The sequence below is a fragment of the Camelus bactrianus genome, chromosome 3 (assembly GCF_048773025.1).
Source record: "Camelus bactrianus isolate YW-2024 breed Bactrian camel chromosome 3, ASM4877302v1, whole genome shotgun sequence".
Taxonomy (NCBI): domain Eukaryota; kingdom Metazoa; phylum Chordata; class Mammalia; order Artiodactyla; family Camelidae; genus Camelus; species Camelus bactrianus.
In genome coordinates this window covers 85,114,124-85,130,028 of record NC_133541.1, presented here as the reverse complement: position 1 = coordinate 85,130,028, position 15,905 = coordinate 85,114,124, and the positions used below count along the sequence as shown (strand labels likewise).

Here is a 15,905-nt window from a genome sequence, read left to right as displayed (position 1 = left end):
TGAGGAGAGTGTTTACACACGTCCAGTGCCCCAGTGCCCCGGTTGGGGGGGGGGGTGCTGCCGCCCACGGACGCTTCTTGTTTGCCAGGCTCTGGAGGCTAGGGGACTTGTGAGCCTGGGCCCAAGAGACAGTAACAACGAGAGAGAAAATTCTAGATGGGTTACCACCCCCAGGGGCACTGCACAAATACGGGACTAAAACACACCCACAGGCTTTCAGAGAAAGAGGCCTCCTTACCTGACCTGGCGCTCCCGGCTTGAGGGGCACGCTTCTGGTCCGCACACCACTGTGGAGGCAGGTGCCGGCAGCCTGCACTCACCTTCCGCCTGGCCCCAACTCACTGGTATGTCCCAGAAAGCGGCTTACATCCCTGTCTGGTGACCCAATTTGGGGAGGCTGCCGCCAGGAGACACGTCTACATTGCCTGGCTCTGGTGGCAAGTGGGGCTCGTGCTTGTGGTCCCACAGAACTGTGGGAGAAAGAATTCTTAAAGGACCACTCACCCCCAGGGCACAGCAAGAGGCAACAGAGCCACAAGCTCAGTCTTTCTTTGAAATGAACCTGTTAGCTTATCATCAGAGCTGCAGCCTGAGGGTCAGGCTTCTAATTAAAACACTTAAGGGCTGAGCGTAATTCTTTCTAAAGACCTCAGAGGGCTGGAATCCTGCTTCATCACCCACTCCCCTCCCCCGTCTCCCTGACCAAACTCCAGAGCATCACAAACACTACTATAACTATAGTTAATCATACTATATTGCATATTTGAAAGTAGGTAGGAGAATTGATCCTGAAAGTTCTCATCACAAGAAAAAAATGTGTAACTAAGTATGGGGACAGATGCTAACTGGACTTATTGTCGTAATTGATTTGCGATAAATGCAAATATCAAATTATTACGTTGTACACCTTAAACTAACATAACGTTATGTCAGTTATACCTTAGTTTAAAGAAAAAAATGTACTTGAGCTGCAAACTGTTTCATCATAAATACTCATACTGACTGCAGCTGATGAGCCACAAGTAAGGTTGAAGACTGTGGGCATTCAATAAGCCCCTGTTGACTGAAAATTCTGTTTTTGCTCCAGTATGACTTCTGAGTCATTTTATGCGAGCAGGCAGATAGCTACATATGAGGAGAGAAAGAGGGACTCAGGCCAAATGGCAGAAATTGGGCAAAAAGGAGAGGTATGGGACAAATGCAGGATTTACATACATCATGTAAGCAACTGGGTCCCTGGGTAGACAGAGAAAAGCAGGAACCTCTAGACTGATAAGCAATCACGTATTTTGTGGTGACAAGTGTCCTGGAGGCCGACAAAGAAAGGTGGGACGAGGCAGGAGTCTCTAGTGTCTGAATATAACCTTTTGCTCATTATGCCCTCATTACAATAAAATTAGCCTTGCAGATTAGAAGTACCCATCAGGCACCAATGCCATGACACTTCCAATCCAGGCTAAATAAGGACAAAAATCTCTCCCCCTCAGGAAGGTGTAGATGGGATGAAAATCAGGGAATAAGATCCCAACCCCTTTCCTCCCCAATGAATATTCCACCATTCATTTTTACACTCTATGTAAACAATTTGCCAAAGAACTCAGCACAGCTGCTCACCTGAGCCTGCCCACTCTCCCCTTGGGAGCGAACTATCCCCTAATAAATCCCCACTTTACTTTCTTCACCTCTTCGTCTTGTCTGTGAGTTTTTTCTGTGATGAGACAGGAGCTTAATCAGCGTCAACAATTTTTATATGACTGATGGAAATTCTCAGCAAAACTGTGCTTGTAACTGAGGACTCATTAGGAGTGATGAATGGCCTAAAAGAAAAAAAAAATCTAATTTTTACCTTCCAGAGCAGATTTCTAGGAAGAGAAATTAGAGGAAACCCTTATTGATACAATACCCAAATTTTCTGTTTTCCAGCAACGTCCCCAATGTATTAAAACTAACTGCAGATAGTTTGTATAACTAGAATATTAAAATAAGCCTTGACAAGAAGGTTCTGGTGAAATCATTTCTTCTTCAGAGTTCAGAGAATAGAAAGCACAATTTTATACCACAAAAATATTTGAAATTTCAGTCTTCCATTAGTTCTTAACTGTTATGACAAAAGCTTGCCAATGACCAAAGAAATCTTATGTTCCAGGTAACAAAAACCAAACTGAATAAGCAACTACAAATAATACAAACAACACATTTATTTAGAAAAATAAACTGAAAATGCTGTTTGTCTGGTACATTTTCCCATGAAGCATAGATAAATGGCTATAAAAAACTCTTAAATGTCAAATACAAATTACAAATGATTTTCTTAATTAAGAGAACAAATAGATGTTCAACACAGATGTTTAGTGTACAGTTAACTGTATTTGTAACTTCTTGGCTGTTAATGATATAAAATGATCTTCACTAAAAAAACTTTTGATCCCTTTTTCATTCATTTGACCACACTGATGCTTTTTTCATTGTTATTCTATAGTTGTTCTGTAATCTGAGATGAGTCCATTTTTTTATGAGATAATTGATTTTTTTCTTTTAATAGAAGACAGAGAAATCAATGTCTGCAGAATTCTTAAATCTTTCCTTTTTGGACTCCTACATGAAACTGTTGTGGTCTCAAAACTCCAGGGACCTTCTGTGCAAATAACAGCACACATCATTACCCTGAATGGAAGTGACAGTGCAAATAGTAGAAGAGCATTGAGAAGTTATCAGTAACAACTGACCTCCCTCTCTCTCAACCAATATGGGGTGAAGGATTGAATGCAGAAACTTTCAAGCAATTGACAACACTGCTCTTATTCCCTTATGGCTTTGAGGGCATACACAAAATGGCAAACATTCTCTCTCTCTGCAAACCGCAACATTCTGTCCTAATACTGTTCATTGCTGCAGTGTTCCTCTGTTCAGTTTTGTTTTTGTTTTTGTTTTGTCTACTCAGTATTTTGAAATGCTGAGTAGTTCTAGCTATAGTGACCTTCTGTTTCTATACTCACCTTCCCAAATGATAAATCAATTTATAATTCACTAGCTGAATTACTGAATATAAATTTTCTTGGGTTCACAACTAGGAATGTTTATTTCCATGGTAAAATAAGCTGGGTTTTGTTAGTTTTATTTTTTGGTTGTTTTTTGTTTGTTTGTTTGTTTTGTAGGCTTGCTTGCTCAGTCCTTTACATTTATTTATTTATTTATTTATTTATTTATTCATTTATTTATGTATTTATTTATTTATTTACTTATTTATTATAATCTTCTTTGTAATTTCTGAGTGAAGAGATTTAAGGCTGTGGCTTTTTTTGCCCCCGGGGCTCTTCTCATGGCTGTCAAACTAGAGGCAGATGACTTTATGCAGACCGTATCAGTGATCATTTGTGCTCCAGAGTTGAGGGGCTTGCTGCTCCAAGATGGACAGGTTCCTGGCTACTGCAAAATTAGATCTGGCCTCAAGAAGTCATAATGATGAATTTGAAGTGAGAAAATGAACTGACAATCCTCCAAATAAAGGTATTCCTTCCAACCTGAAGGAGCTGAAAGAAAAAAGAAAACAAAACACAAAAGATTACTTTAAATAGTAAGTATAGGTTAACAAAAACACAAAAATTATTAAGAATGAAGAAATCAATTATTAATATCATGCATAATTAATTAATATTATTAAAATGATCATACTACCCAAAGCAATCTGCATATTTAATGTGATCCCTGTCAAATTACCCAGGACATTTTTCCACAGAATTAGAACAAATAATCCTAAAATTTATATGGAATCACAAAAGACTCAGAATTGCCAAAAAAAACACTAAAGAAAAGGAATGAAGCTGGAGGAATAATCTTCCCAGACTTCAGACAGTACTACATAGAGCTACAGTAATCAAAACAGCATGGTGTTGGCACAGAAACAGACATATGGACCAATGGAACAGAATAGGGAGCTCAAAAATAAACCCACATACCAATCAATTAATCTTTGACAAAGGAGATAAGAATATACAATGTAGTAAAGACAGCCTCTTTGGCAAATGGTGTTGGAAAGCTGGACACCCACAGGGAAATTAACGAAGTTAAAACACTCCTTCACACCATACACAAAAATAAACTCAAAATGGCTTAAAGACTTAAACATAAGACAAAACACTATAAACCTAGAAGAAAACATAGGCAAAACATTCTCTAACATAAATCTTAGCAATGTTCTCCTCGGGCAGTCTACCGAGGTAATAGAAATAAAAGCAAAAATAAACAAATGAGACCTAACTACACTTAGAAGCTTTTACACAGCAAAGGAAACTCTAAACAAAATGAAAAGACAACCTATGGAATGGGAGAAAATATTTGCAAATGATGAGACTGACAAGGGCTTGATTTCCAAATTATACAAACAGCTCATAAAACTCAATAACAAAACAACAAAGAGCCCAATCCAAAAATAAGCAGAAGACCTAAACAAACATTTCTCTAATAAAATTCTTTAAATTATCAAGAATTTTATTTTAAATAAACATATTTTGAACACATATTCCATTTACATTTCATATATAAAAACAGTATTTGATAATTTATTCATCACAATTTAGTAGTAGCATGCTTATATTTCAATTAAAAGATCTTTTATCTCTGACTGTTTTAAAAACTTCAGATAAATTTCTCCACTTGTGAATATACCATGTTCTCAAGATATTTTATAAATTTTTAGACTATAAACTTTTTAATATATACCACCCTCAAAAAGAGTTAATCAAGAAAACACATTTATTAGGGTACGGTCTTCATTTTAAACAGCAAAAAAGTATTGCCAAAACATTTTTCATAATGTAATCTTTCATTGCAATTTATATAGTCTAAGTGTATTATCACATTGCCAAAAATACATCATTTTCTTTGATGCAACAGAGCTATCAAAGAACTAATTTTCTTTTACTTTATGAATATTTGCAATACTTTTAAATTGGCACCTTAAAATAACTTATATTCATATTTGTAATTAATGAATACTTTTTTTTGAAAACAAAAGGAACTGAAACCTAGCCGTAATTCTCACCCCACCCATTCTACATCAAACATGCTTAGCACCACGTAATGTGGAGTGTGTCTATGGTCTCCTCTTTACATTACGTTGTAATGGAGAATGTTCATGCAATGACTTACTAAAATAGATCTAGAAAGTTATTAAAATAAACCTTGTGCTATAATTAATTGATTAGTAAATTATTAGAAAACTCAGAGACAGAGTAATGGCTTTAAGTGTATTTTTAATCCCTTAAAAGTCCATCTGAGAACCCTCTGTTTTAACTCTTTTATTTAGGGGTAGGTGAACCCCAAGGTCACGGTGCTCTCTCCAATATACACAAACATACATACAGACAACAGAGGAAATCATTTAGTAGTCCATTCTATTAGATTAATTAGAATTATTTTCCTTTTGTTACCCTCAACTACCAAGACAAAGTCCCTGAACTAAAGAATTTAAATAAACAATCAAGATGCAAAATATAATTCTCTCTCTCAACTCAAAGATTAAAACTAGAAAAATCACCAAACACAATTAGTCAATGTGGGCTGAGGGTTTACTCTGGCTCATCATTAAAGATGTCCTATGAAAGACAAAGAAGTAGTGGAAGACAAATTTTCCTCATGTAGTTGATTAAGAAGATGCAAGAACATATCAGTATAGAGGAGTGGAGAAGGCTAGACTGAACTGATTTAACCTGTATTCCATCCACCAGCATTGCTGGTATCTTCCATGTGTGCCATTTTTATATCACCAGAAATATAAGCTTCCTTTATACATGTTTCTCTTTTACTTATGTAAAAGCAGTCAGCACTGAAGCAGTTACTAATGTATCAGCAACAGTCGTACAATAATTAATCTTTTAGTTTTACTATTAAATAAGTCTGAAAAACATACAAAGGTGACTTTCTACAAATATATAGGAATATAAGTCATGTATATTTGAGGCAAAGACAAATATGCCAATCATATTTTCATAGCCCTGTGATATAGGACTGTTTAGCAGGCTACATCGTTATTGGTAACAGCTAATTGAAACTGGTAAAGCAAGCCAGCATTTTTTCAAAAATAGGTATTCACCATCTGCTGTATACCAGATACTGCTCTAGGAACCAGGGTTACAAAGACATAATCCCCTGCCCTCCCAGGAAATTAGTACCCAGGAGACACACAAATACTCAGAGTAAAAGCAGATCTGTGTCAAAATACATGTAAGTAGAAAGAATGAGCATGAGAGTAGAAGCCTACAGAAGACAGCATCTGAATAGAGAATGAGGGATGGGTTGGAGTTTGCAAAAGTAACCCATCACTGTTAGTGGTGAAATGTGAGTATTTCAAACCAGGAGAAGAACTGCATGGGTAAAGGTGCAAGACCAGGGGCAAGTATGGTACCGTCAATATTGTACAGCATAAAACTCAGGGGAGAAAATATAGTTGTTACCAGAGAGGCTGGCAGGGGCTAAAGTGTCCTTTTACACTATGGAAAAAACTTAAGATTTTTATCTTAAATGTAATGGGAACTATTAAAGAATTCTGATGAGTAGAGTGGCTGGTTGAAATGTGGAAAGAACAATGGAGGGAAAGAGGGGGTACACATGGCAGACATTTAGCAAAGGAATGTCAAAGCCATCAGCTGAAAGCAGTAACTAATAATTCCAGTTGGAGATGTTTCTTAGTGTCAGACTGAAAACAGTAAAATAACCCATTCCTTCTTAATGCATTAACAAAGACTTTCATTCATTTCTATTCAAGATAAAGGCAAACATTATTTATGAAGCTTTTTCTGTTCCACCATTTTTTAGGTATCTCATGGAAGTGGGATATTTGTCTTTCAGCCCCCAGTGACCAAACGTTAAAACAGAGAATAATCTTCTGACTAGTGGGTGCTTACGTCCACCGACTGGATTCTAAGACTGGGCATTATGAAATGCATTTAATATGTCTTACTGAGTTCTGAAGATGTGTTACAGCTATCTAGACCTCTTACTGTATGGGGTCAGATAATCATGCTTCATCTGTTAACCTCAGGCTCAGACATTTTTTCCCACTAAAGAAAAGCCCCCATTAACTTTTTTGTGTATAATTTGCTGATTTAAAAATTTCATGAACTTTTGTTATTATAGGTTTCAAAATACAAAATTTTTTAACATTTTTTATTGATTTATAATCATTTTACAATGTTGTGTCAAATTCCAGTGTAGAGCACAATTTTTCAGTTATACATGAACATATATATATTCATTGTCACATTTTTTTCTCTGTGAGCTACCATAAGAGCTTGTATATATTTCCCTGTGCTATACAGTATAATCTTGTTTATCTATTCTACATTTTGAAATCCCAGTCTATCCCTTCCCACCCCTCGCCCCCTTAGCAACCACAAGTTTGTTAAAACACAAATATTTTTTAAACCCCTACATCTCTTTTTTGTATGTTTGCTTCAAATATGGAAACATGTAATACATTTTCACAATCATAAAAGCTAAATAAATTTACTCAGCATTGAAATAATGAAACATAAATTATATACACAAAGATCTACTATAACCAACAATGAGTTGGAGCGCTTATGGAAATACTTCCTGACCCATTCTTCAGATCAGTGGGTTAATTGCTTCATTCTGTTCAAAAAGGCTTTGCTTCAAACTAATAAATTTTTTCTTCATTTTTTGGATGGAATAGGTCAAATTTTTCAAGCCTTCAAGGGTCATTTTTTTCATTTTTGTAAGTTTTCCCAGAGCCAAATGTGATAAGCCAAATATGAATGCTACTAGATAATTTTTAGGCTTTGAGTCATTAAAAGTCAAGTTAAATTAATTTATGTAAGTAGATCTTAAGTGACTGAGAGCATTTCTACATAGTAAGGGCAACGTGATTTTAAAATGTAAAATATAGCAAATAATGCTAAGGAAAAGCTAAAAATATTACAAAAATTTGTTCAAATAGAAGTGTCTCATATTTCTATGTTTACTTGGACCTTGGTGTAATTTTTGTGATTCTCTTTATAATCTATATTTAGTAAGTATAAGTATATAAAATTGCACATATGTAAGTATATGTTATATATAAGTATACATAATTTAAAATATTTTAAACTGTAGGACAATGTGTTATGTATTACAAAGATATTACATTTTGAGAAGTAGTGACTATGAAGAAATCAAAGCCATTTCAAAGAGTCTGTCTTATTTCCCCCGAACTGTTAAACTAATAGCAGCAAGAAGTTTTCACTTAATTTAGTTAAATAAAAGTATATTGCAGAAGCCCTAAATAGACATCTCTCCAAAGAAGACATCCAGATGGCCAACAAGTACACAAAAAGATGCTCAACATTACTAATTGTTAGAGAAATGCAAATCAAAACTACAATGAGTTATCACCTCACACCAGTCAGAATGGCCATTAAAAAGTCCACAAAAGATAAATGCTGGAGAGGGTGTGGAGAACAGGGAACCCTCCTACACTATTGGTGGGAATGTAAATTAGTGCAGCCACTATGGAGGACAGTATGGAGGTTCCTTAAAAAACTAAAAATAAATTTACCACATAATCCAGCAATCCGACTCCTGGGCATATATCCAGAGAAAATATACTTCAAAAAGACACATGCACCCCAATGTTCACAGTAGCACTATTTGTAATAACCAAAACGTCCATCAACTGATGACTGGATAAAGAAGATATGGTATACAATGGAATACTACTGAGCCATAAACAAGAACAAAATAATGTCATTTGCAGCAACATGGGTGGACCTGGAGAGTGTTATTCTAAGTAAAGTAAGCCAGAAAGGGAAAGAAAAATACTGTATGATATGATATCTCTTATAGGTGGAACGTAAAAAAAAAGACACAAATGAACTTTTCTACAAAACAGAAACAGACTCACAGACATAAAGAACAAACTTATGGTTACCAGGAGGTAAAGGGGGTGGGAAGGGATAAATCTGGAGTTCAAAATTTGCACCTCTTGGGGAGTGATAGAAATGTTAGCTATCTTGATTGTGATGGTGGTTTCATGGATGTATACACCTATCAAAATTCATCAAATTGTACATCTGAAATGTGTGTGGTTTACTATACAGGAATTATACCACAATAAAGGTGTTTAAAAATGAAATTTAAAAAAATGTATGAAATACCTGGTATAAACCAGGCATTATGCCAAGCATGGAAAAAGTAAGGATAAAAAGTTAGATTTCTATTATATCTAAACATGGAGTGAAAAATTTCACACATTATTGAATTGTTGTATTAAGCTATGAAGTACACTTCCAGATGTGGAAATTGTGGCTCTTATGAAATTAAATCAAGGTCCCCACTACCACCTGCAAGCCAGATTTGCTACTCCTCACACCATTAGCACTCTCACTCTAGAGATGAATATTTGTAACAAATAGAGGACCCACATCTACTCTCTGACCCTTTACAGAAAAAGTTTGTTCAATCCTGGTTGAATCTATCTAACTTGTTTACTGCGGTACTACTTATGAATCTTTGCATTTTTTCCAAATGGATTGCCAACTATTTTACCAGTATTTACTGAGTTATCTACATTTTGTTACATTTTGATATGTTACTATTATCATGTAACAATTCATGTACATACATACATTTACTCATACATTAGTCACTGATTTACTCTTCAGTATGTATTTCAGATTCTGGGTTTTTTGGTTTTGTTTTGTTTTTTAGCAAAATTTTAAAATTCCATGGGATGGCATTGAAGTTCTAAGCTAATTGGGCAACTGGCATCTGTACAATAGCAAATATTCATATCAGAAACATGGTGGATCATCACAATTATTTAGATTTTCATTTTAGGTTGCTCAGTCCTTTGATCATTTTCTTCATAAACATCTTCAACATTTCTTGTTAGATTTATTCCTATATAGTATATAGCTTTCATTGCTATTTGGCTAGAATATTTTTAAATTATATTTTGTGTTTATGACAGTATAGAGGGATATACTGAATTTTTGAATATTCTTATAGCTAGCTAATTTACTACCTTTTCTCATTGGTACTAATAAGTTTTTGTCAGTTATCCTTGATTAAGTTTTGACTGTTTTTCATTTTGTTCTTCTTATTGGCTATTTAAATGTTTCTTGAACCTTTTGGTCATTTATATGTCTCTACAAAATTAACTATTTTATCCACACTGAAACATTAAAGCCCCTTAAGTGCTCTCCTTTCTGATTCCTTATATTACTCATTTGCTTCTTCTCTATTTTTTTTCTTCCTAATCTTCAGTGGTTCTATAGACTGAATATTTATGTCCCTCCAAAATTCTTATGTTGAACCCTAATCCCCAGTGTGATGGTATTTGGAGGTGTGGCCTTTTGGAGGTGAACAGGCCACGAGGGCAGAATCCTCATTAATGGGATTAGTACCCTTAGAAAGGAGAAGGTAGAGAGCTCTCATCCATTCTGCCATCTAAGAACACATGGAGAAGAACGCTGCCTGAGAAGCAGGAAATGGCTTTCACCAGACACCAGATCCGCAGGTGCCTTGATCTTGCACTTACCAGCCTCCAGCTGTGAGATATAAATGTTTGTTGTTTAGGTCACCCAGTCTACGGTGTTTTAGTTACAGCAGCCCAAACAAATTTAGACACATTGCAAAAAGAAAGGAACAAAGGAAGAAAGGAAGGAAGAGAGAGAGAGAGAGAGAGAAAGAAAGAAAGAAAGAAAGAAAGAAAGAAAGAAAGAAAGAAAGAAAGAAAGAAAGAAAGAAAGGAAGGAAGGAAGGAAGGAAGGAAGGAAGGAAGGAAGGAAGGAAGGAAGGAAGGAAGGAAGGAAGGAAGGGAGAGAAAGAAAAAAAAATCTAATGACATTCTTTTCAAAATAAAAGGTTATTTTTTAAATCAAAATTTCCTTTTTTTAAAGTTTGATAGTTTTTATTTGTTTAATTAATTTTTTTATCTTTATTAGTTTTTCTTATCTACTTTGAGAGCATTTTGTTATTCTTTTTTTCAGTTTTTTAGAGTTGAATTATAGCTGTCATTTTAAATTTTATTACGTTATAAGTGAGAGAATAAGGCCTGTTTGGTAATCCAAATTCCCAAATATTTGTGTTTCCTAATGTGCATAAAGGGATAGCAAAATATTTTCTCCCTCTCTGTGAAAAGAAGAATGACCTTGAGTTAACTTTTCAGCTCTGTTTCCATGGAAATCTAATACCAGTAGAATGTCAACTGTATAACAAGGCAAGTGTTGTTAACATTGTTAACATTGAACATTGCTTATGATAAAAATTAGCCCTGATCTGTAAACTGCATCCGGTCTGGGGAGACTGTGAATGACTATCAACACCTTGTGGGATTTCTTGAGTGAGGTGCCTTCTTATAACTGATGATGTTCTTTGCTTACGGGCTCTTACAAAAGATACGGATTCCTATTTGGGACATGGGAAGTGTTAGAATAAGTATCACACCTACCCATCATCTCAGATTTATACCTAAGCTGACACTTGGCAGTGCTGGAGAAAGACTTCAGCCCTAGACACTTGTGGGAATTGTCATGTTGAAGAATCACCTAGTTCTGCCCTAGTGGCTTGCATTGTTTATTGCACTGTATTCTTCTAATGAAACCATTGTCAAGTGTGGCCTGTTGGGGTCATGGAAGAGCAACTGTCCAGTTGAACCTAAAACTAGTAGTAGTGGGTATTATACACAGGAAGATTCTCTTTCATTTATGCATTTATCAAAATGTGATTGACATCATCAAAATGTTTAAATGTGATGTGTAGAAGACCAAGCATGGTCAGGAAGAGGTATAAAGGAAGACTGTGTACCCCCTGCAACTTGTTACATGGCCCGTAGATGTAACTAACACCTGAGTCCCCTCTGCATGGTGCCACTGATAACTCCTGTTTTGGTCATGATATGCCTGCCACCAAGAAGTCTGATGAGAGCAAGAATTTTGAATGACTTAATAACACTCTTTAAGAAAGAATTAACAAAAATGAGCAAAACACTACAGAGGAAGAAGTTGGGCAGAGCTTTTTCAAGACATAAAAAAAAAGAGTTTCAAAGACTTCAATGATAAAAATGCTGAGATAATCTGGCTTTTAAAAGATAAGTAGGCAGTGTGTTAACAGTTTGAAAATGAATGTAGGTGAAGCATTCTAGGTAGACAGATAAAAAGACCTAGATGCATTTTTACAAATATTGTGTGCTATTTCCTTTCACCCATATAGTATGTTTTATGTTCTGCCCATATTTTAGATTCAAGTTATAAGAAGCTTAATTATTATACAGATACACATAGAATGCAGTGCATATGATTATATTAGGAAAAGCCAGTTATGTATGCCCTTCATTGTAATCTTTAAGTGCCATTAAACATCTAGCTAGTTTGGCAAAATATTTTATTTCATGCTTCCCATACTATGACTATTGAGAAAATTACCTTGAAAAATGATTATTTTAATATGAGGAAAATGATACTGCTAATTCTAGCATCATCACCTAAGTTGACACAACTAATTTCTTCTTATGAATTATCTATTGACATTTTCTAGAATATAAGTGTGACTATCTGATAGCTGTCCTCTTTTCCTGAGCCCAGCAGCAGGGACGGTACTGTCTACAGAACCTGTAAATTCATGAGCAAGACACCCAGAACAAACTTGTAGGCAATACTTGGCGTATCAAGGATATTTAGTACGTGCACATGCGCTAGCAGAGCAGCAGTTTAGAGAGATGATATTTAAGTCTTTAAGGCCAGATAGTCATTTTGTAAAATAAGTACCTGATACCCTAAAATATCATGCACCTCAGAATTGCCCTTCTCATCTGAGCTAGTGCATCAGGCATGACATTCAGTAATATTAGTTCTGAATTACAAAGGCCAGCTACAAAATTTACAAGGCCCATTGAAAAATAAAATGCATGGTCCTCGTTCAAAAAGCAGGAAAAAAGCTTTTTTCTTTCTTACCCAGTCTTTCTCTTTTCTTATTTGCTATTTAATGTCAAGCTCCTCTGGCACAAGTTGACTGCTGACCCCCATATTCCCTGGGCTCTGCCCCGGACCTCAGAGCACATCACATGGCTGCCAGTGTTTTGACCTCCGCTGAGACAGAGGGCAGCAGTGGTCCTCGGGTATATGAGGGGAAGTGAGTGGCCACGGCTCATCCAGGTGGGTGGTGAATGCGGAGCCACACCTGAGGAAAAGTTTCAAGCCCCCAGCACATTCTCCGTTGTCCCATCAGACTTCACTGACACAACACAAATTCACAGACAAAAATATCAAGATAGTGACTACAGAGCATTAAACCCCAAGTGTAGTGGGGTGTGGGCACGGTGCGCGGGTGCTTATGAAGACAGGGCCCTGTGAAATGGGATGGTCACACACCCATGAAGCCAACCCTGAAAGTCTATCCCAAATAAACTTTCATCTGCCCCACTCCAAAACTTAACACTGAAATTCAGAACAGCTCCAACCACATGTTCAGCTTTGCCTAGTACTATGCTCTGTTGTGTTTGAGTTTTCATTCAAAAGTAACTACATAAGAACAATGCATGCGAACTATAAGGAGTGACATAAAATCAGCTTAAGGAATGCCTTAAAATATTTACATGAAAAAGCAATATTTGTATTCATTTTATGTTAAATTACTAGCGTCCCCTTGTTAAGATTTGGACACTTTTACATAGAAAAAGAGTATTTATCTAGTGTGTAAACTAGCCATGCAAACTTTACCTTCTGAAACAAGGACATAGTTCGTAAAGTCCATGTAAAATATGTAAGTACTGGACAAATGAATGTGATGAATTTCTCTAAGAAAATTAGCAGCAGATACAAATTAAAAACATACTGTTCTTTTGTTCATGGAACATTTGCATTCACAAAGCAAAAAACCTCTTTATTATCTTAAACTGTATCTTTCTTTTTTTTCTACATATGTATATGTCTATGTAGGATCATATCAGTTTTAAAAAGTATGTTTTTCAATTATTCTGCCAATTAATTTCAGTTGAAATCAGTTAGATGACATAATTTTTAATGATGGAAATTATGTTTTACAAAGGATATCATTTCTAATAGTGAAATTACTATGATGTGATAATGTTTTAAGATAATAACAGTATTATTTCAATATATGTATATCATAAAAGACTATTTAAAAGTATATCTCAGTCATTATGGAAAATAGTATGGAAATTCCTCAAAAAACTAAAAATAGATTTGCAATATGATCCAGCAATCCCACTTCTGGGCATTTATCTAGAGGGAACTCTAATTCAAAAAGATACATGCACCCCAATGTTCATAGCAGCACTGTATACAATAGCTAAGACATGGAAGCAACCTAAATTTCCACCGACAGATGACTGGATAAAGAATTTGTGGTATATTTATACAATAGAATATTACTCAGCTATAAAAAAGAATAATGCCATTTGCAGCACTATGGATGGGCCTAGAGATCGTCATTCTAAGTGAAGTAAGTCAGAAAGATAAAGAAAAATACCATATGATATCACTCATATGTGGAATCTAAAAAAAAAAAAGAAAGGACACTATGAACTCATTTACAAAACAGACAGACTCGCAGACAGTAAACAATCATACAGTTACTGGGAAAGGGGGTGGGAAGGGATAAGTTTGGGAGTTTGAGATTTACAAATGTTAGCCACTATATATAAAAATAGATTTTTAAAAAGTCTCTTCTGTATAGCACAGGGAACTATGTTCAATATTTTGTAATAACACTTAATAAAAAAGAACATGAAAATGAATATATGTACGTATATGCATGACTGGGACATTGTCCTGTACACCAGAAATTAACATACTGCAACTGACTGTACTTCAATTTAAAAAAGAAGTATATATTAGAAGTCTAGCTTAGATTGTTTTCGGATATTTTGTCTAACTTTTGAAAAAAATTTTATTTCTATATAAATATGATTAAATACCATAATTAAAGTCTTCTATAGAAAAGGAGTAAAACATGAAAAAAAAAGTAATTATTTTCATCCTTTTAGACTCCAACTTGAAAATACTACCTTGAAGAATGCTTTCTAGAAATCTTTTTCAACTTCTCATTATGGGCATAGATGCATCACTAAATCAGTCAACACTATGACCAATTTCTTGTGATTAAATACATATCTAGTCACTTCCAAAATATTTCTTCCACAGGATATGTACAGTATGTGCTTGTTTGCCTGCCTCATTCATTCATTCATCTAAATTATCTGCAGTCCTATGGTGTTTCCTTACTGTTGGCTAATGCTGAACTCTTTATATGAATTGATCAATTAGCAATTCTTACAAATTCTAAACACTGTGCCTGGTTTGATGTTACGGTTTTGGAGTCTGGGGCTGAAAATCAAGTTCCATCCCATGGTAGTTACAGGGGCCTGGATATCAAAGATTTGAGACTCAGTTTCCTCATCTGTTAAAAAAAAGGGGGTGGCGGTGGATAGACATTAACATCTATCTTCCAGGGTTGATAAAGAAAATAAATGAGAATATAGGTAAAAATGATCTTGCAACGTTTACGTATTTCCTTTTTAATAAGAGAAACATTGAACAAATACAATTTTTCGGTGGATAATTCCAAAAGAGAACTGCCATGATCTTGTGTCCCGTCTCCTACAGCTGAAGGAGGGCGTGGTAGTGGATTTGTTAGGAAATAAAACCAGAATCAAAATAGCTGTCTTGCCCTCTTCCTTCTGCTGTTATTAACAACATCACCACTGGCCATTTTTGAAACCAAAGCGCTATAAATTCTTTCTCATATGTAATTACTTTAGGGCAATATTAGTGAATGGGGAAAAATACAGAAGTGTAAACAAATGCTAAAGGAACCAATTAAGACAGTCAGCAGGACACTTAGTCTTTTTCAATGAACACAGAAAAGCGCTCTAAGTGAGGTATTTA

General features: G+C 35.3%; 1 protein-coding gene across 10 annotated transcripts in view; it reads right to left on the bottom strand.

Annotated features, from left to right (window-relative positions):
• Positions 1 to 2,180: 2,180 nt before the first annotated feature.
• PRR16 (proline rich 16) overlaps positions 2,181 to 15,905 on the bottom strand; it is a 319,349-nt gene continuing 305,624 nt past the window's right edge. For all 10 annotated transcript variants that reach the window (XM_074360542.1, XM_074360534.1, XM_074360537.1 and 7 more), the window contains one exon: positions 2,181 to 3,530. The gene's annotated coding sequence lies outside the window, so the exon portion shown is untranslated. The remainder of the gene's footprint in view (positions 3,531 to 15,905) is intronic.